The following is a 22,583-nucleotide window of genomic DNA, read 5'->3' on the forward strand; positions in this document are numbered from 1 at the left end:
TCGGGGCTTGATCCCAGGACCCTGAGAGCATGACCTGAGCCAAAAGCAGACACTTAACCAACTGAGCCACGCAGGCACTCCAGTAAATAGACATTTCTATAAAAAGATACACAAATGGGGAAGAAACACATGAAAACACGCTAAGCCTCATTAGTCTTTCAGGAGATGCAAATCAAAACCACTGAGATATACTTCACCTGCACTAGAATGGCAAACATAAAAGGAGAAAAGATAGACAATGACAAGTGTTGAACAGGGATATATAGTTCCAAACGCCTGAATATTTGAGAGTTAAACAACATACCTCTAGAGAATCCATGTAACAGAGAAGAAATCACAAGGGGACGAAGAATATTTAGAAGCAAAAGATAAGATTAGGATACAGTTTTTAAAAATCTGAACTTCTACCTTAAGCTGTTAGAAATGACAAACAAACAAACAAACAAACAAACAAAAAAACAAAAACAACTAACCCTCCCCAAAAAGATGGAATAATAAACATAAAAGGAGAAATCAATGAAATGCAAAATTTAAAAAAGAGAAAAAGAATCCCATAAGCAGTTCCTTTGAGAAAAAATCTATGAAATTGATTGATCTAACCAGATTTATTCAGAAAAAGAGAGAGAAGACACAATTTACCACCTCAGGAATGAAATAGAAGCATCACTACAGATCCTATAGACTTTAAAAGGATAAGAAAGAAACATTATGAGCAATTTCACTCCAATTATTTCAATAACTTAAAAGAAATAGATAAATTCTTTGTCCTAATGTTACTTTGGTTGTATTAAAGGATGTACTTATTCTTAGGAAATCATGCAGAAGTATTTAAGGTGTAACTTACTTTCCAATGGTGCAGAACAATTTGGACAATTGGTGAATCTAAGGGTAGGTATACAAATGTTCGTTGTGTTCTTCTTTTAGCTTTTTTGTATATTTGAACATTTTCATAATACAAAGCTGGGAAAGGTAAATGAGGCACAAACTCTTGTCAGTAGAGAGGCTCTCACTCCAGATTCATCATTTGAAACAGGCTGATGATGGGAAGGACGTCATGATCTTTCACCAAGAGAGCAGTGTCGTGTCCTTCCCTCTGGGCCAGGATGAAGCTTCTCGGTGATGCTGGAACCTCCTACAAGACGGACATAGAGAGGAAGGACTTAGGTCACTGGGGGCCAGTCTTGACCTTCCACTGGCAGTGAGGGCCAACAAAAGTACTGAGTCGCTTTCTGTAGATGTTCAGCCCCTAACAGCAACTAGTAAAATGGGTGGGCAGTCAGCATGGGCCTTGATTTTAAACAGAGGCCTGACCTACTTCATTCTTCCCAGAGGTTGGAGAAAGAGGCCTTGACTCCCACAGACATGAAACCTTGGCCTAATTGGATACTAAATACTCACAAGAGTTTTGTTGACCCAAACTTCCCATAACCCCACTTTGGTAGGAAAGGAGGGCATGCCCAAAGAAGAATTACTGCTAGGAAAATGACACAGATTTATTCAGTCCTGAAAGTCCTTTCCCAGAAATGATGTCCCAAATTGAGCAAGAATAAACAATGCATGACTGATAAATCCCACAGTTAGGGACTGGGAACAGCTTTCCTACGTTCCTAAGGAGCTGTATATTTGGAATCAGGTAAAACTGAAAGGAAGAGTAGTTGGTCATCTAAGGCCAGGTTGGATGACACAGGCTCCTGTATTTTGATGTATCTCTTTGTGATTAGAGCACCTGTGAAGGACACAAACTGTGGTACCTCCATGACGTTAGTAACGTACAAAGGAAAGAAGTCTGATACCGTGAGTCTCTTGGCCCAGGGTCTTGACTGATGCTGGGCATCGAGCCACCCTGTCCGTCTTGAGGGGACACTTGAGAGGGAGGGATGGGTGGGACGAGCACCAAACCGTCTCTGCAGGACATAATCAGACCACCTCCTACTCATTTCCTTATGATCCGTTTGTTCTATAAATGGGGCTCCTCAGTCATTGGATGCTCTTACTGACGTGGGTATGGCGGAGAAAAAGACAAAATACCTGGCAGTTTCTATGCGGCTCACATTATGATTCACCTGGCAAAGCCTGAGTTACTTAGATAAAGGGAAGATGTGAGGAGGACTTTGGACTTGGGAAATCTGGGTTCTCATCCCAGCTGTGCAGCTGGCTTGTTGGGGCCTGAGTGACAAGTCCTCTGACCAACCCCCGCCCCCAAGGACCTCAAGGTCTCATCCTGGTGGGCAGAACCTGAACAGATTTCCAGTAGCAGCCCTTCCAGGCCCATCTTCAAATGGGGGCCCATTTCCCCTCCAGCCCTCTGTCAGCCGATGCCCAGCCCGTCAAGCTTTTGGCTAACAATGGCAAGGGGGTCCCTACCAGCTCCCCCACTTTGAACATCTTCGATCTGAAAGACTGGAAAATTTCCTTCAGAAGAAAAAAGCCCTGTGGCATATACATTCATTATCCATACTGTTTCTGTTCCTTTTGGGAAATGTGTGCCTTTTAACAAATCAGGGCCATTTATCCTGTAGCCCATCAGGCATGGCGATCTGTGGTAGGGGGCAGAGAGACACAGAGCTCTGGGTTGCTGTGTGGCACCATCTGCCACTCGGATGATACAGCAGTGGACAGGTCTCCTGGGTCCCCGGGTCAGGAGGAAGGCTCCCTGCGACAACTGTCATCTCCTCCCTGAGGGCCCTCATGGTGGAAACATCGAGGACAAAGCTATCGAAATGGTCTGATATAGTACCATGATTTCTTCTAATTTCTAGAACATAATAAGTGATTAGTAGTACAAGACTGGGATCCAGAACTTATAGATAATTGTACAGATCAATAACAAACTCATTTTGCAATGGACAAACTTCCTCAGCAGAGGCTTTACTCTAGAGTAGGGGTCGGGAAATGAAGGCCCGGGAGACCAAATCCAACCCTTCAGGCTGTTTTATAAATAAAGTTTCATTGGAACACAGCCATGCCCGTTTGTTCATACATCGTCAACGCTGCTTTCCCCTACACCAGCAGGGCTGCGTGGCTGGAGTGGAGACCATCTGACCTGTAAACCAAAGATGTTTACCGTCAGACCCCTACAGAAAAACATGCAGACCCCTGTAACAGAGGAAACCAAGAGGCCAGTAAGCAAAGGGAAGGGTGCCCAACATTATTAGCCAACAGGGAAATGCAAATTAAGCCTATAGTAAGATACCCTTGCGCACCCATCAGAATGGCTAAAATGAAAAAGATTGGCACCAAGTGTGACAATGACGGGGGACAGTTACTGCTCCCGTCCGGGAAGGCTGCTGGGGGGAGTGGCACAGCGTTGGGAAATAGCATGGCCGTGTCTAGTACAGCTGAGCATGCAGATGTCCGTGGCCGGCATCCCTGGGTGTGTACTCAGGGCAAGTGAGGGCTCTGGCCACCAGGATGGTCATAGCACCTTTGTTTCTAATAGCCCCAAACACAAAACAACCCAAGTGGTCACCAGCTGCAGAAGAAATTAAACTAATTGTGCTATAGTCACGTAATGGGACAGTATGCAACAATACCAACCCCCAAACTATTGCTATACACAAGGACATGTCATAGACTCAATATTGAGCTCAAGAAAGCAGGTCCTAGAATGCAGAGTGTATGATTCCATCTCTAAATTTTAAGTGTAGTGACATGTGCCAAAGGTCAGAGCAGCAGTTACCTCTAGGGTCGGGCGATTAGTTATTGAGGAGGGGCTTTCTGGGCCTGAAAACGTTCTGCATCTTGCTCTGGGAGTTGCTTACATGGCTGTAGACGTATGTAAAAGGTCACTGAACACTTAAGTGCCCCTAAGATTTGAGCACCTACAGTAGAAAAGGTGTATATCTCAATAAAAAGTAAAACTATTAAAGGAAAAATACTGGGAATCCATTTGGCTTTGAACCTTATGCCAATATATATATATTTTTAATTCCAGTTAGTGAACATCGAGTGCTATATTAATTTCAGGTGTACAATGGAGTGCTCATCAGGACAAGTGTACTCCCTAATCCCCATCCTCTATTTCCCCCTTCCCCCAACTTCCTCCCCTCTGCTAACCCTCTGTTTGTTCTCTATATTCAAGAGTCTGGTTTTTTGTTGTTGTTGTTTTTCTCCTTTTCTCTTGGTTTGTTTTTTTTTCTTAAATTTTCCATATGAGTGAAATCATATGTCTTTTTCTGACCCACTTATTTCACATAGGATTATACTGTCTAGATCCAACTGTGTTGTTGTAAATGGCAAGATTCATTTCCTTTTTATGGCTGAATAATATTCCATTCACATTTGTGTGTGTGTGTGTGTGTGTGTACATACATACATAACACATCTTCTTTATCCATCCATCCATATTTCGTTCTTATAAATAATGCTGAAGTAAGCCTAGAGGTACGTGTATCTTTTCAAATTAGTTTCTTCGTATTCATTGGGTAATTACCCCGTATTGGCATTATTGGATCATATGGTAATTCTATTTTTAATTTTTTGAGGACCCTCCATATTGTTTTCCACAGAGGCTGCACCAGTTTGCATTCCCACCGATAGTGCACGAGGGTTCCTTTTTCTCCACGTCCTCACCAACATTTGTTGTTTCTTGCCTTTTTGATTTTAGCCATTCTCACAGTGTGAGGTGATATTTCCTTGTGGTTTTGATTTGCATTTCCCTGATGGTGAGTGATATTGAGCAGCTTTTCATGTCTGTTGGCCAACTGTATGCCCTCTTTGGAAAAATGTCTGTTTATGTCTTCTGTCCATTTTTAATTGGATTATTTGTTTTTTGGGTGTTTTTTGAGTTGTATCTGTTTTTTATATATTTTGGATACTAACCCTTTGTTGGATTTGTCATTCACAAATACATTCTCCCATTCAGTAGATTGTCTTTTAGGTTTGTTGGTCGTTTCCTTTGCTGTGCAGAAGCTTTTATTTTGACGTAGTCCCACTAGTGTATTTTTGCTTTTGTTTCTCTTGCCTCAGGGGACACATCTAGCAAATGTTGCTACCCCTGATGTCAGAGACATTACTGCCTGTGCCCTCCTCTAGGATTCTTATGGTTTTAGGTCTCACATTTAGGTCTTTAACTCATTTTGAATTTATTTTTGTGTATGGTGTAAGAAAGAGGTCCAGTTTCATTCTTTTGCACATGGCTGTCCAGTTTTTCCAACACTATTTGTTGAAGAGACTTTTTTCCCCACTGGATATTCTTTCCTGCTTTGTTGAAGATTAATTGACCATATAAATGTGGGTTTATTTCTGGGCTCTCCATTCTGTTCCATTGATCTATGTGTCTATTTTTGTACCAGTACCATGCTATTTTGATTACTATTGCTTTATAGTATATCTTGAAATCTGGGATTGTCATACCTCCAGCTTTGTTCTTCTTTAAGACTACTTTGGCTATTCAGGGCTTTTTTTGTTGTGGTGATTTTTTTTTTCTTCAGTTCCATACACATTTTTAGGACTATTTGTTCTAGTTTTGTGAAAAATTCTGTTGACATTTTGATAGGGATTGCATTGAATTTGTAGATTGCTTTGGGTAGTATGGACATTTTAATAATATTTTTTCTCCCAATCCATGAGCATGGAATATCTTTATTTGTCTGTGTCCTCTTCAATTTCTTTCATCAGTGTTTTGTTGTTTTCAGAGTAAAGTCTTTCATCTCCTTAGTTAAGTTTATTCTGAGGTATTTTATTCTTTTTGGTGCAATTGTAAATGGGACCGGTTCTTAATTTCTCTTTTGCAGAGTAACGTTTTAACTAGGATACCTTTTAGGCTTTGCCATCAGAAAAAGCAAATTTTTAGAATGTAATTGTGCATCTGTGCTAAAATTCTCCATAGTAACGCATTCTCTCCCCTTCTTACACCCTCCTCATATCCTCGCCTCTCCATTGCCTTCCTGTCCCCTTTCCTCAAAGCTGAGGGGACTAACTGGTGGTTCACCTGACTCTCCAGCCTAATCTCTGATGGGGACATGTCTTAAGACATGTCTTAAGCCCAATGAAGGAACCCCTGGCCCAGGCTGATGCTGCTCCATGCACTGGTGACAATCAAGAGCCTTCTCCTTCACTCAAAGGTGAATGTAGTGGGGGAAGGGTCTCCACCGTGTCACTTGTCCCAGGAGCATCCAGGCAGACAAAGACACAGGGCCAAGGCCTTTTTAGGTGAACCCAAGCCTGACCCTGCAGAGCAAACACCAGGAACCCTGACATGCCCCAGACAGGAAAGGACCCCCACCCTGTGATGTAGAGGGTGCTGGTGGATGCAGGACCACAGACGTGAAGGAAGGACAGTGAATGCAGCCCCCTCTGGTCTTGAAGCAGGGCGAAAGATTGCTAGCGGGTGATTCGGGTCGTCGGCCACACTCTGTCCCCGCAACACTCAGTTACGGTCTGACGGCTTCACACGTGCTAAGATCGTGGTTCATGTGGTCGTGGAGGGCTGGCGTCCCATCAGAAGTGTCCCTGTCCCTCCCCCACCACTGCTTGGGGGGCGCTGGTGCCCCAAGTGCTGGATGGTGTCGTGTTGGAATGGCAGGTCCACAAACGCTTTTCCCACGAGGGGCTGACTTAGTGCACTCCGCACCGACAGTGGGGGCTGCCCAGAAGTGGAAGCCATGGGACAGAGTCTCCAACCCCCTCCTGGGAACACACCCCAAACAAAGCAACCTCTGGAAGAATAAGACAGAGTTTGTAGGGCGGCAGGCGAGCATTCTCACGTGCCTTCCTGCCCGTCACTCTTGCTCAGTCCGCAGAGCAACCGCTGGCGTGGTCTCCAGCCCACAGCTGCGGGGTCACTCCCGGAGGCTAACTCTGCACCCAGGGTCATGGGTCCAGGTCATGATGGGCTCCCTAGGGGGTGACTTCTCACATCAGTATCCAAGAGGAGGGGCTCAATGGTTCGGGGCCGTTTGTCTGGCGACGTCTGTCCCTAGAAGCACGAGGGGTGTACGTCAGACAAACACACGTCTTTCCCTTCCCCGCAGCTTTGGGCTCCTTGGATTCCAGCTCTGAGCATTTGCAAGGCCTACATTTTGAGGGCTCTGTGGCACCGTATTCGTTTGCAGTGACTGCTCTTACAAAACGCCCCAAACCAGGCAGCTTGAAACCCCAGAACTGTATTCTCTCGCTGTTCTGGAGGCCACAGTTCTGAAATCAGGGTCTGTCAGGGTCCGTTCCTTCTGGAGGCCCAAAGGGACATCCTTTCGATGCTTTTGTCCCAGCTTCTGGGCGCTGCGGCCAAGCGGGGCATTTCTGGGCTCGAAGCTGCTTCACCGAAGTCCCTGCCCCTGGCTGACCCGGCTTCCCTCCTGCCAGTCTGAGTCCGCCCGCTCCGCCTGTAAGGACACCAGTCGTGTTGGATCAGGCCTGTGCCATAGCCCAGTATGACCTCATCTCAACTAATTATGTCTCCAGAGACCCTATTTCCAAATAAGCTCACTTTCTGAGGCTCCAGGCAAACATGAATCTGAGGGGATGTTATTCAAGCCCGTATGGGCACCAAGCACCAAATGGGTGCATCTGTCACCTCGTTCTGCATGTGTCAGAAAGAACTCCAGTGACCACACCCTGGAGAGAACCTCAGGCCACACGTTGGAAAGGACAGGGGCCAGGACTAGGTGAGGAGGCCAGGGCTAGAGAGCACGTTGCCATGGTGATTGTGTTTCGTGTCCATCATGGTCCCCCAGCTCCCACGGGGTCCTGTCCCCGTGGGACAGGGGTCTGGGTTATTCACGTCAAAGCATCTTACACACAGGGCCTGTGGGTGGCCAGCAGCCTTTCCTCCTCACCCGATAGTTTGGGGTCCATCAGAAGCCCAGTAGTAGGCTTGTCGCTCTGGGAGGGGTAGGAACGGCCTGCCCTTCCAGGAGGGTGCGCAGCCCGTGAGTCCTGGGTGAGGGAGCACCCTCGATTTGTCACCGTAGCAATGGATGGAGGACCCTTCTAAGCCTAACTCAGGGCACAGTCCCTCACACAGTTTCCCAGAGGGTCAACCTTTGGTGGTTAGACAAGAGTTCTGGTGGGGTTTTATGTCAGGGGATGGCAGAGCCTGGGGATTTAGTGTCCTCACTATGATGTCATGAACCTCAGGTTGGGGTGGGGTTTGGCTTTGAGAACCATGCCTGGGAGCTGAGCACAACAATGTCCCCATGCCCACCCAGGGAGAGGACAACTGTCATGGGCAGTGGGGGACCCCAGAGGGAGAATGCCCTGCAGTGCCAGAAACAGGGAAGCTTGTCACTGTCCTTATACTTGTAAGGTAGGAGCCTGAGTGTGGCCAACTGAACCTGTGAGCTGTCTCACCTTGTCTGTTCTGATGGACTCTCTGACTTTGGACAGTGCCTTCTCCTGAAGACAGGGTTTGCTATCAGCAGAACTATTATAAAATATAACCAACAGGATTCTTTCATATGCAGGTGGTAGAAACTTATCTCAGTCTGCTTAAGCCTCAAAGGGGACTCAGGTTAGGTTCTTTCTGAGACTCGGAAAGAAGCTTCAGGAACAGCTGGATCAAGGGTACAGGTATCAGGATTTTGTTTCTTGCTGTCTTTTGGCTCTACTGCTTTCCCTGTGATAGTTTATGTTCTCGGAGGATTTCCAAAAGCAACATGATGGCCGTTGGCACCCCAAGATTAGAGTATTCTAGGTGCTTGTGAGTCAGGAGAGAGGTTCTCTTGCGGGACAAGATTGCCCGTTAGGACAGGAGCCCTGGACAGCGTAATTGGGAACAGTACATGTGCACAGGGTGTGCATCTATTCCGACTCCTGTCCCCACCCTCCCAGCGTTGAGTTTCTGGGCTCCAGAAAGCTAACTGCACAACCTTGCCTTGCTCACCAGACTAGGCTGTTTTGTGTCCCGTGGTTTTGCCTGTGTGTGCCTTCTGCCGGAAATGCCTTTGCACCATCCACCTGCCCCCACTCGCTCCTAGCCCATCATCATCTAAGGATCCTTCCTACTCCATGTCTGGTCCCAGCATAGAGCTCACGTGGGGGCCGTGCAGGCTCTCAGCTCCACAACCTGAAATCAAAATCTTTCTGTGACAAGGTCTCCAAGATTTTCACATGCTCTTTCATGTGTGAAAGCACCACTGATAACCGCTGCTTATCCATCAGTGTTCAGCTCAGAGGCCGCCTCCTCCAGAGAGCCCCCCTGCCCTGCTACCCCACCCCAGCCTGTAGCAGGGACAGTTAGAGAGCCACGGTGGCCCAGTGCCAAAGACATCGGAGAAGCTGCAGAGATTCGCACTACATATGTGGGCGCGAATGCAGGCAGTAACACACACAGGCACACTTTGGGTCAAATAGAGTCATGAGTGCGGGTCCTTCTCCAAATTGCTCCTGGACCCTCTTCTGTCTGCCCTGTGCCCAAGGCTGACTCCTGTCTGCTCTCCAGGCCCTCTGGGGGCGGCCCTGCACCATTCCTGGGACAGCCCCCCACTCTGCTCAGCAGATGCCACCTCCCTGTCCTCCCTCCAGGCCCAGGGGTGGAACCACCTCCCCCTGTGGCTGGAGGCTGGGAGCCCCCTCCTTGGTCCTGCCCTACTCTCTGCTGCAGCTGGGGACTGTCCCCTGGCCTCTTCCTCCGGACCCTGTGGGAGAAGCGCTCCTGCCTGGGATCTTCCCTGGTCCATCGGGACACTCTGCTCTCTGTGCAGAAGATCAAGGAGACTTTCCTCTTTTTACACATTGCACACACACGTTTTTTTCCTTTCAGTAATTTATTTATCTACAAGCAATTAAAGAAATTGTCAATTCTATTTTTACATTTTCAGGTACTCACAAAACAACTACAATAGTCTAGATTCTGCATCCTGGGGCGTGTGCGTGTGCACGCGTCCACGTGCATGGGAGTGTATGCTTGTCATCGGGAGAAAACATTGTATTTTGACTGCTTAGAATACATAAGTGTTAAACAATAAATAGTATCTTAAACAAAACAACAAAGATTAAGAAAAAAATCATGGAACAAGGAAGAAATGGTTGCAGATTCTTAAACTTTCCTATCTATAAGTTTAAGATTAAACTAATCCCATGAATTTAGGACTAAAATAAGAATTAAGGACTAAAATATGAATTCATAAAACAACTACAGTAGTCTAGATTTGCATCCTGGGGTGTGTGCGTGTGCACGCGTCCACGTGCATGGGAGTGCATGCTTGTTATCAGGAGAAAACTTTGTATTTTGACTGCATAAAATTCACAAATGTTAAAAAACAAACAGTATCTTAAACAAAACAACAAAGGCTAAGAAGAAAAAAATTGCAGAACAAGGAAGAAATGGTTGCAAGTTTCTAAATTTTCCCATCTATAAATTTAAGACTAAACTATTGCTATGAATTTAGGACTAAAATATGAATTCAGAACTAAAATATGAACTTAGGACTAAAATGTGAATTTAGGACTAAAATTTGAATTTAAGACTAAAATTTGAATTTAGGACTAAAATTTGAATTTATGACTAAAATATGAATTTTAGGACTAAAATTTGAATTTAGGACTACACTAACTATTTCCTACAGTTTGAGTGAGATGTTGTTTTGTTTAAGTTTTTTCTCTCTCTCTTTTTTTAAGGCAATCACATAAATACTGAGTTATTTCTGCGGAACTGTAACCCTAGTCCTAGAGCACAGAAATGGTCTTGTTTGAAAGTCTCTATCTATGTCCACAATAGAGGATGTCTTCAGTCCCAGTGGCATTAATTTAAATCCGACCACCATACCTACAGCAGAGAGTTCTAAAGCGTCCGGCGGGGAAGCTATGTATTCATGACAGTGTGGACAAAGCTCTAGTTACACAGTCTGTGATGGGGTTCCACCGCTATCCTGCAGAGAGTCACTGTGGCGTCAGTTCCGAAATAGTAGCCGTTTCACTAGAGAGAGAGCCATCAGACGTTCTTCACGGAGCTCCGCGCAGATGCTGAGCCGGGCTTTGGCTGCTCAGAGCCCGGCTGCCCTGAGCCCGGTCACCCTTGCAGGCGACTCCGGGTCCCGGGGCCCTCACGGTGGGCCTTCCATCCCCCCTGGGGACCCGATGACCCCGGGGACCCCCTGACACTTCCCAGCCTGCGTGGGCTGTGGGCGGGGCAGCAGGACCAAGAGGGTCCCTCAGGACAGGCCGGCAGCTGGACTCCACACCGGCTAGCATCCGCCTCAAGTGATCATTCTCTTTCCTTAGCTACTGGAACTCCCTCTTTTTGGATGTAGCTACCACCCAGCTCTTTGCGACCCTGTCCTGATGGAAGAGGACCAGCTTGCGATGACAGTAGGAGGTGGTTCTCTCCAGCTCCTTGCCCAGGTCTTGGGCCATCTTCTTGTAGAGGTTGCGAATCTGGCACGTGAAGTTCATTTCTCTGTGCGCGCTGGCCAGTTTCTTCTTCATTTCCAAGCACTGAGCTTCCGCTTGAAACACTTTTCGGTCAAGTTGCAGGTTGTATTGCTCCTGTTCATCCAGGGGGTTCTGAAGTTTCAGCTTCAGCGGCTGAATCTCCTTGTCCAGCTGTGAAGTTTCCTTCTGCAAAGAGGCTTCCTGTGTTTGCAGGCTGTGGATTTGTCGTGTCAGCTCCACGATCTCTTGCCTTTCTGCCCACAGTCGTCTGGCTCTGTGTTGCTGTTCCCCTTCGGGACTTGGAGGGGACCCAGGGCAGCCAGCATCCTCAGGGACGCCCTTCAGATCCACTGCTGCCCGATGGGCAGGCTGATCACCATTTCCTGCTCCCCTCTTTGGCTGGACTCCCCAGGTCCCGGCACCGTCATGCTCTGCAGGGAGGTCAGGCGGGGGGCGGCCTGCAGCTCGGGTCCGACCCTGGACGGGGACTGGCTGGCTTGATCTTTCGGGACCAGCTCCATGCATGCCTTCGACGGCTCCAGCCTTTCTTCCCCCTCCTTCTCCTGCCCTTTCTGCCTCCATCTCGAAACTTCTTGGTTGAGCGGTTCGGGTCCTTCTGGAAAGGGAGTGTTTTCATTCCGATCCTTCGTTCTTTTCGTCAGAAGCTATTCTCCATCCTTCTCCGATGTTCTGAGGATGGGTTTTTCCCCAGGGACCTGGGGCAGGTCGGGAGGCTGGTCCAGTTCCTTCAGTGCCTTCCTCAAAAAGTTGACAGTGTCCCTATCCACCAGCCTGCTCAGTTCTGTGTTCATTGCCATCAAGCACAGGGCTTGTAACAAGGGAGGACTGGCCACCACCGCGGGCGGCCTGAGGGCGGCCTCGGCTTGTGTGGTTGGGCCACTCTCCTCACGGCGGGCTCCACACACTTCGTGGCGGGCAGAGCCCCTGTGGCCCAGCGCCTTCACGCTTCTTCGAGTGAGTTGTCTCTTCACTAGGAGAACCAGCAGCACAGTCCATAGGAGCACCACGCAGGACAACACGGGGAGACTCGGGCTGTGTCCCCAGCTTTCAGAAATCAGCTGCAGCGCCCCCCACAGGTGCTCCAACACCAGCTGGCAAGTGGATCTGGCGGCCAAGAGGGGCCCTCCATGGCTGCGTCCGGCTCCACAGCTCTGTCTCCAAGTGCCAGAGTCCTGTGGCCGCAACGGACCACTGAGAACCCTGTGGAGAGTTCCACCTATGAGGTCAACGGTGCCCGGCAACCAGGGCAGAGCAGTTGGGCTGGGGGTGGGGAGGTCAGGCAGGTTCCAGAAAACAGTTGCCCCTGACTTTGCCGTGAAGTAGAAAGTTGTCTCAATCACACAAGCCCTGGGGGAGGTGGGAAGGGCTGATCCTGGCCCAGAGCTCAGGCACTCAGGCCCACCTGGCCCTACAGCAAACCTAGGGGCTCAAGGCAGGGCCAGGTCACGTCCCTCCGTGCGCACAGGACAATCAGGGCAGAGTGCTCAGGCTTCCTTCCCGGGCGAGGCCTGTTCTCCTGATCTGAAGTTTCCCTTGGCTTCAGGGACTCCTGGTGCTGTCTGCAAATGTCCCAGCGATCTCACTCCATTTTTAATTGCATCACATTAATAGCCTTTTTGATTTAAACACGAGCAGATTTTATTTATTTTATTTCTCCAGAAATTGATTCTGTAGTGTCTTCTATGCTTTTTTCAAGCCCATCTATTATCTTTATAATCATTATTCTGAACTCTAGTTCTGACATCTTACTTACCTCCATACTGATTAGGTCCTTGGAAGTCAGTACTGCCTCTTGTTCTCTTTTTTTGAGGTGAGTTTTTCTGTCTTAGACCATTTTGTCCAGGAAGAATAGATGAATGAAAGAACAAAATACCACAATGACAGCAATGACCCCAGAGAAATATACACTAAACAAATCAGAAGAGATTTTAAACTAAAAAAAAAAAAAAAAAATTTGAAATTAAAGAATCAAAAGGAGAATATAACCAGAGGTGAACAGAATAGAGCAATACACTGGATCCTGTGTGTATTTTGGTCTGTTTGTTAGAAAACTAGATCCCAAAATTGTAAAGTAAGAAAAACTTATGTGTGTAAAATAATAAAATTAAATAGAGTGAAAGGATAGAATGTAACTGTAGAAATGAAAATTAAAAAAGAAAAAAATGAAAAAAAGAAGACAGGAATATAAACAGGTGAACAGAACAGGGCTATACATTATATCCTGAGCATATTTTGTTCAGTTTGTTTGAAGAAACTACATCTCAAAATTATAAAGAAAGAATAACATATGTATGCAAAAATAACGTTAAATACATTGAAAGGGTAGAATGTAAGTGTAAAGATGAAAGTAAAAAAATGACTTTAAGAAAACAAAACAAATCAAAGACAAAAAAGAGAGAACACGATCAGATAGGTGAAGAGAACAGAACCATATGCTAGATTCTGGGTGTATTTTGGTCTGTTTGTTAGAAGAAAGTGCATCCCAAAATTTTAAAGAAAGAAAAACATATATATACAAAAATAAAATTAAATACAATGAAAGGATAAAATGTAAGTGTAAAAATGAAAAAAAGATTAAAAAAAAAGAGTTGATAGAGTAAGAAATTGGTTGAATAACGAAAGAGAAACAAATTAAAATAAAAGACTTCTCAATTTCCTATGGCTGCTATAATAAATTATTACAAACACGGTGGCTTGAACACAGTTCTGGAGGCCAAGAGCATGAAGTCAAGGAGTCAGCAGGGCCATGCTCCCTCCAGCCATTCTAGGAGGGAATCCTTCTTTGCCTCTTCAGTTCTGGTGTCTGTTCTCATTCTTTGGCTTGTGACATTGTCACTCTAATCTCTGCCTCTGTTGTCCCATAGTCTTCCCTTCTGTGTGTCCATCTTCTTCTGTTTGTTAGAAGGATACCTACCATTGGATTTAGTGTGCACCTGGGAAATCTACGATGATCTCTCAAGATCCTTAACTTAATTACATCTGTGTACTCTATATCTAAATATGATCACATTCACAGGCTCCGGGAGTTAAGATGTTGACATATCATTTTGCGGGCCACCATTCAATGCACTACAGAAGTAATACATTCACTTACTATTCTTTTAGTAACTACAATCAAAGGTAAAAAGTATGCCTTTGACTTACTACAGACAAATATAAATTAGAGCCTCTGATCTTTTCCCAGAAAATATGAGGACACTAGAATACTTTAACTTCATTTACTACTCCCACAATCTACATATCATTGCTGAACTATATTTTATTGTATTCACTGTAAGCCTAAGAAGGCAGTGGAATATAAGGAACGATGCAGAGGATCATAGGGGAAGGGAGGGAAGATCAGAGAGGGAGACAAACCGTGAGAGACTCTTGACTCCAGAAAAAAAACTGAGGGTTGTGGAAAGGGAGGTGGGTGGGGGGATGGGGTAATTGGGTGATGGGATTTTTAAGGAGGGCACGTGTTGTGATATGCATTGGGTGTTATATGCAACTAATGAGTCATTGAACACTACACCAAAAACTAATGATGTACTATATGTTGGCTAATTGAATTTAAATTTAAAAAAAAAGAAGGCATTATCACTCTGGAAAACTGTATGGAGGTTCCTCAAAAAGTTGGAAATAGAGCTACCCTATGATCCAGCAATTGCACTACTGGGTATTTACCCCAAAGATACAAAAGTAGGGATCTGAAGGGGTAGGTGCCCCCCGATGTTTATAGCAGCAATGTCCACAATAGCCAAACTGTGGAAAGAGCCAAGATGTCCATCGACAGATGAATGGATAAAGAAGAGGTGGTATATATATATACAATGGAATATTATGCAGCCATCAAAAGGAACGAGATCTTGCCATTTGCAACGACGTGAATATTATGTTGAGTGAAATAAGTCAAACAGAGAAAGACATGTATCATATGATCTCACTGATATGAGGAATTCTTAATCGCAGGAAACAAACTGAGTGTTGTTGGAGTGGGGGGTGGGTTGGGAGGGATGGGGTGACTGGGTGATAGACACTGGGGAGGGTATGTGCTCTGGTAAGAGCTGTGAACTGTGCAAGACTGTTGAATCTCAGATCTGTACCTCTGAAACAAATGCAATATATGTTAAGAAAAAAAAAAAAGAAGAAGAAGAAGGTAGCGGGAGGGGAAGAATGAAGCGGGGGAAATCGGAGGGGTAGACGAACCATGAGAGACGATGGACTCTGAAAAACAAACTGAGGGTTCTAGAGGGGAGGGGGGTGGGAGGATGGGTTAGCCTGGTGGTGGGTATTGAGGAGGGAACATTCTGCATGGAGCACTGGGTGTTATGCACAAACAATGAATCATGGAACACTTCATCTAAAACTAATGATGTAATGTATGGGGATTAACATAATAATAAAAAAATTTAAAAAAAGAAGGCATTATTATTGCTTTACACAGTTAATACATGGGCAGCACAACAAAATGGACAGAAATATTAAATTTTGGAAGTATCTAATTAATGAATAATTATTTTTTTTTTCTTCAAGAGGAAAAGGATCGATTGGATTCATTTTTTCAAGTGGATCTTTTTTATTTATCCATGTTTTTACTCTACAAATGCTTATTTAGTGTCTTCTCTGTGGCAGGGATTGGGAATAGAGGAGCAAACATGGCAGACAAATTCTCCAAAGCTTGGGTTATAAAAGTGTTGAACTGGAATTTTTGCCTGGAGAGGATCTCTAAGATTATCCAGTAAAGCGTATTGTGCTGTTGAGGAATCTGAGGTTAAGTAGGTTGAATGACTTTCTGTGCCAGGAGGTCACACAATCAGAACCATGGGGTCCTTAAGCTCCCCATGTAGTGTTTCTAATCTCTAGAGCAGACATGAGCTACCCACTGCATTTGAAGCAGGCAAGGCTATGTGGGCTCCAGCAGAAAACTGTTTTATGGACACAATGCATCTTCACTCCTTGGAAACTATCTCCTAAATGTATATCTTTGGTCAAATATAATACCCATGACCGATTCCGGAAAAAAACAAGATCTGTGGAAGGTTCTAGTCGTGGAAAACTTTAATATGTTATTAGTAATGATCATAAGAGTTAGTATCTCTTGAGCACACACAATATGCCAGGGGCTGTGTTAAGAGTTTTGTGGGGGCTTTCAGGTCTCATGACAGCTTTATGAAGTTGGTGTCATGATGCTCATCCTTCTTTTAAATGTGAGGACGTTGACACCAGCCTGTTCAGGTGGTGACATGGCGAATGGTGCAAACAGGTGCTCACCTGGAGAACTGGGCCTTCTCCAACTCTAGGCAGTCCCAGATGTGAGTGCTGATCGACAGAAGATGCAGCTGTTCTTTCCAGGAGTTCCCTGAGCTGTTCTAGCAAATTCCCAAGATCACACCAGTCCTCCCAGAGAGAAGGGGAGAGAAGAGTGGCCTAGTCCTTTCCCCCTTCTCTTAAATCTCTTGCTAGAAGGCTGCCCTTGGTGGTTCTTCTTCCACGTATTGAAGTAGTATTTTCCATCTAAATGTGGCCATTGCATCAGGAAGAGGGGGAGCTATGAAAACAGTCAATGTGTCCCATGTGGTTTGTCCACGCGGTGCTGGTACAATGACACAGTGAACGGGGACAGATGAGCAGGAGCACTGCTGGATGTGTCGTATTTTAACAGAGTGTTTGCTCTTCCGAAAAAATGACCCCAGAGTGTTTGCTTTGCAATCAGGCAAGCCCTTGTTAAAAATGCCCATATTTCTAAGAGGCATTAGGAACTGACAGAAACATGCCGCCATCACTTGTGAATTCACACCAACTGTGATGAATATGAATGAGAAGGAGCTGGAGTTCTAAATGGACCCATGCAGACTCATCACAGTGCTCTCAACATTTGACAAGCTGGTTTTCCAGGGGGACCTGCAGGGCGCGGGTTGGCAGTTGCCGCTGATGACGCTAAGTGCCACTCGGGACTAGAATGTCAGCATTAGTATTCTCTGCAGGGAGGATGCCAGCTTCAGGCTCTAATCACAAAGCCATCTTGGTGCATCTCAAATATCATTTAGGTAAAATTAATTCTGATTAATTGGGCCCCATTCTTGCTTTTAGTTTGGAGTTGTTTGGTCTGTCTATAACTGGGCTGAGACTCACACACAGTGGCTTTGAGAAAGATGAGGATAGGCTGGCTTTGCCATCAATGTGCTACAATGGGCCTCTTAATTAGGACCTTAAATGTCACATGTCTTCTGGAAGGGACAGATTGCAGTATTATGGGCACTGGTCTTTTTTTTTTCTTCACATTTTCTAAATTAAACTTTTTGTAAAATACACTTCAACATGTTAAAAAGTGAAGTTCCAAGGAATTGCGAGGGTCAATTTCCTCCTTTGCTCATAAGGGAGGCTGAGGCAGGATCTACATTCGTTTCAAGGCCATTTCCATGACTCTGAGTCCCAGCACGTACAGGTGTGTAAATTACCTCCTCTGTGGCACAGAGAAGGACCTATGGATGCTTTCCCTGTTGCCTCCTCCTCTGGGAACTGTGTTAGTAAGTAGAAGAAAACTAACATAGAACATCTAAGAATCAAAATGACTAACTCTTTTAAAAAAATATTCCATAAAAATGATAGCAACTATTGTTTCTTACTATCCCTATGAAACAATTGGGAGCGCAGGAAGATTCCTGGCCCCAATGCCATTAGCTAGAACAAATGGCCCAAGCTAGGGACATCCAAGGAGCTGAAGACAGGGGCCATCTCAATCCTAGGGATCACCACACAAGGATGGACACAGCTTCAATCCAGATCTGGGAAGGGCAGGATGGAAAGTTGTCCTTCTTGGAGAGAAGTCTAATCGGACCCCAAGAATCAGGGGTCACTTTCAGCAAAATGATTTCACACATTTCCAGTGGGCAATTGACAGAGGCATACAGCAGACTTAAATCTGATTTTTACCTTATCAGAATTCATTGCTACTAAGGCAAGCTACAAAATGGGCAATGTTATGAAGAGTGACTGAAAAATCAGCAATATTCAAAGTCTTGACATTGGACTTTCTTTTCCAAAATACAGAAGTCATGCATTCTTGTTTTTTTTTTTTTTAAAAAAAAAGAGAATCTTCTCCCCCGGACCACTCTGCAACTCCACCATCCTGGAGGCCTAACATTAATAGCACACGATTCCTCTGTCTCTTTTTCCTGTTCCTGTAAATCTTTTCCAGGCAATTATACACACTTGGGAATTTTTGTTGGTTTTTACCAAAATGTCTTCTCAATTAATGTATCAAAGATCTCTCAGTAAGTACATGGATATGGATCTAGCCTCCCCCCACCCCCACAGGTTAGTAACAACAGGTACGATTTATTCAGAATTTTTATGTGCAGTCTTACACAAGCATGAGGAGCAGGAATTATACCCATTTCTCAGAGAGAAGAGATTGAAGCTCAGAGTAAGTGTTAACACTACACTGCTGGAGCTGGAATTCCAATTCGAGGCTATCAACCCCAAATGCTATGCTTTGAACCATTACGTTATGCCATTCCTCAAAAGCATAATCCTTTAAAAATCCTAGTTTCATATAACAAAAAGTCCTGAATGGCCACATATTTGCGGATAAAGACCTGCTACTTACCTAATTCATCTGAACACTTTTAATAAAATTGTTTGTCTGAAGGAGACTTGGCAGCATTACTATTTAGCTATATTGCTAATTAACCTTCAACTCTTCGTAGCAAATAAGAAATAACACTGCTCACGTATTGGATCTATCTTTTATCTTCCCCCCTTCTTTATGCATCTATATACACGTATGTAAATTTATGTGAAGGTAATTATATCAGACGTGGTAATATTTGTAGTGCACTTTTTAAAAATTTTGTGCTTGTCTTTCCCACCCCATCATCTCTCCTCTGGTGTTTCTCTCTGTGTTCACTTAGTCATATATAAATACACACACACACACACACACACACACTGTTGTTTTTAGGGTCTTCGTTTTGTTCTAAATGCAATCATCTAAATGCACATCTTGCTTTTCTTACTTGGCAATGCCACATGGTATTACTGCAAGTCAGGGGCTAGTGCCCTAACTTATTTTTTAATAACTGTATAAACTTCCACAACTAGTAGAGTTTATTCTGCCACTTCTCTCTTAATGGGCTTTCACTTGATTGTCATGTTTTGTCATGGAAACAAAGCTATATAGACCATCCTTATACATGCATCTGTATATGCTGATCTTTATTCTCTGGAGTAATTCCCTAAGACTGGGATTGGTGGGTTACAGTGTTTTTTTTTTTTTTTTTAGAATGCAATTTTTTTTACATCATTGGTTTCGATATAATGTTTAATGATTCGTTAGTTGCGTATAACACCCAGTGCTCATCACATCATGTGTCCTCTTTAATTATCATATGGTTTCACTCATATGTGGAATATAAGGAATAGTGCAGAGGACAATAGGGGAAGGGAGGGAAAACTGAATGGGAAGAATTCAGAGAGGGAAACAAACCATTAGAGACTCTTGACTCCAGGAAACAAACTGAGGGTTGTGGAAAGGGAGGTGGGTGGGTGGATGGGGTAACTGGGTGGTGACTCTGCATCTTACTAGGTGATTCCAAGATCACATTCCAGGAGGAGGCACCAATTCATGCTCCCACTGGCTATGTTAGAGTTCCCATTTCTCCACATTCTCAACACGGTCGAGGGCTTTTGTTTTCTAATATTTGTCCATCTAAAACTATGTCACATGGTCACTTACTACTGAGTTTGAGTATCTTCTCATATTTGGTGCTCCTTTGAATTGGTTTTTCTGCGAACCAATTTTCTATTATGTTATTTATATCCTCTTACCAATATAAGACGTTTTTATTATTTTATATTTTTTCTAAATCTGTAGCTTCTTAAAACTCTGCTCATAGTATACACCTCTAGAGATAGATATAGATATATTTATAATGTTATCACTATAAAAATGTTCACCTTGCAAGGGGGAAGCATCTGTCTTTATCTCCTCCTAGATTTCCTCCCATGGGACTCGCTCTCCGCTGGATGATGGGGCTGGGACCGCCCAGCCAGGGGACCCTCAGAGCACAAGGAGATGGTGAGCTGCCGCCAGGGGCCACGCACGCCCCTCTCACCACCATGCAGAGACTTGCTCTCCTTTCAAAGGGGGCATGGATGGAGAAGTAAGTGGGGGGATCCAGATCTCTCTCAGCATCATGGCTTGGACTGAGTAACCCAGAGGAACGGTGCTAAAGGCCTGAACTGGGCACTCGCAGTGAGAAGGAAAAGTTAGGGGAAATGATAAAATTAACATTATTTCATACCTTTTTCTTATTAAAAATTTAAATATTGCCAAGAACTTTGTTAAGTACCCCAAATAGTATTATTGAAATTAAATGGATGACAGACATTTTCTTTTTTTTTTTTTTAAAGATTTTATTTATTTTGAGAGAGAAAGAGAGAGCACACACATGTGTGAGTTGGGGAAGGGGCAGAGGCAGAGGGAGAGAGAGAATCTCAAGCAGAATCTATGCTGAGCACAGAGCCCCACGGGGGCTCGATCTCATGACCCTGAGATCAAGACCTGAGCCTAAACCAAGAGTAGGATGCTTAACCAAATGAGCCACCCAGGTGCCCCCAGACATTTTCTGGAGATGCAATTAATTAATACCATGCAGTATTTCTGGGGTTCACTCTCTTCAAAATGCCCCCCCTGGTTAACAGTGGGTGAGGGCTTCTTGCTTCGCTCTCGACTGCCACTTTTCTCCAAGGCAGAGATGTTTTCTTATCCTTTGTGTCTCCACAGTAGCTCTAGCCTCTGGACCCCCAAACACACACACACACACACACACACACACACACACACACACACACACCCCTCCCAGCTACCTGGAAGCTCTCTGCAAGTCTGCCAGCGAGTCCCTGTCCCTTGGGTACCCCTTGGTCTTAGTGAGCAGCTGGTACCAGCAGGAGCCACAAGGACCTGGCATGACCATAAGGCCTGGGCACAAGACAGATGACCCATTGTTACTGGTGCCACATCATGGCTCTTGGCTTTCCATATGGGCTCACACGTCCACTCAGCAGGAGACACTGATGGGATGTTTAGGAGTTCATAAATATCCTCTCTGTCCCACCAGAGTTATGAACAAACAGGAGGGCAGACACAGAAGCAGACAGATGGAGCCCAAACCATCCATTTTATTGCTCATCCAAGGGAGGTCATTTGATGGAGCTCACGCCTTCTCCTGATGGGCTTGTTGCTCCTCTGCATGTCCCTTCTCCCATCTGCTCTTTGGAGCAGCTCTCGACAGTAAAGTTGGGATCTCCAAGTCAGACACTTTACCCTTTTGCCGCCTCCCAGGGGTCCTAGCAGGAGAGGGAAGAAAGGAGATCGAATCCCTGTTGTTTCCAGCCTTCTGAGAGATCAGCTTTACGCAATCATGGAGCATGAGCCAACGGCAGTCACCTGCTCCTCCATGGTGAGCAACCCGTGTGACTGGAACAAGAGGCCAGGAGTCATTCAAGTAGCATTCCCTCCACATGTAAATGTGAGGAATGGGGAACTAAGGGGACCCCTGTGCTTTTTGTTCTCTTAACCTTTGGGTCCAGGGGTGTCCTGCCCTGCGCTGGTGAGCTGTGCATCGGGCCAGCCCTGCTCCTGCCTTCAGCAGCCCACACCCCCTTGGGGTACGTTCCTGGAACTGCCACTGGGCAGTATATATTTTACTCCCAGAAGCTGTCCATTGGGTTGAAGTAGTGAAATACTCATATTAATTTTGAGCCACACTGGAGTCAAGGCTGGAAGTTTATTCTTTTCTTTATTTCTTTGCATTTCCCACCCCAGCCATATTGCCCAATGGAGCTTCAGCAATGTGATTAAAGGTCAACATTAAGATGATCTGGGAATAAAATGTTAACAATCTGGAGATGGCTCAAATTGAATATAAAGCCCTTCTTTTATTAAATTCTGTTTTAGTAGGTAGCCCAAGTTATACTGCAGTAGGAAGCAAGCCACAGATCTCAGTGGATTAATACTAGGAAGGTTTATTCCTGAGGACTTCACTGGCCAGCTGGGGGTTCTGTTCTGCTTCACTGTGGTCTTGCTCTGATACCTGGCTGGGAGAACAGCCACCATCTGGAATATTGCTGGCCATATGCCAGAGGGAGCACCAACCTTAACTAAGCACACACTGGTGCCTAAAGCTTTCACTTGGAAGTGACAATGTCTTTTCTGCTCACATGTCATAAGCCAAAGTAAGTGACATAGCCATGCTTACGTTCAA

This window comes from Mirounga angustirostris, unplaced genomic scaffold (assembly GCF_029215605.1).
Source record: "Mirounga angustirostris isolate CCGP_5_RB_7025 unplaced genomic scaffold, mMirAng1.0.hap1 SCAF_14, whole genome shotgun sequence".
Lineage (NCBI taxonomy): Eukaryota > Metazoa > Chordata > Mammalia > Carnivora > Phocidae > Mirounga > Mirounga angustirostris.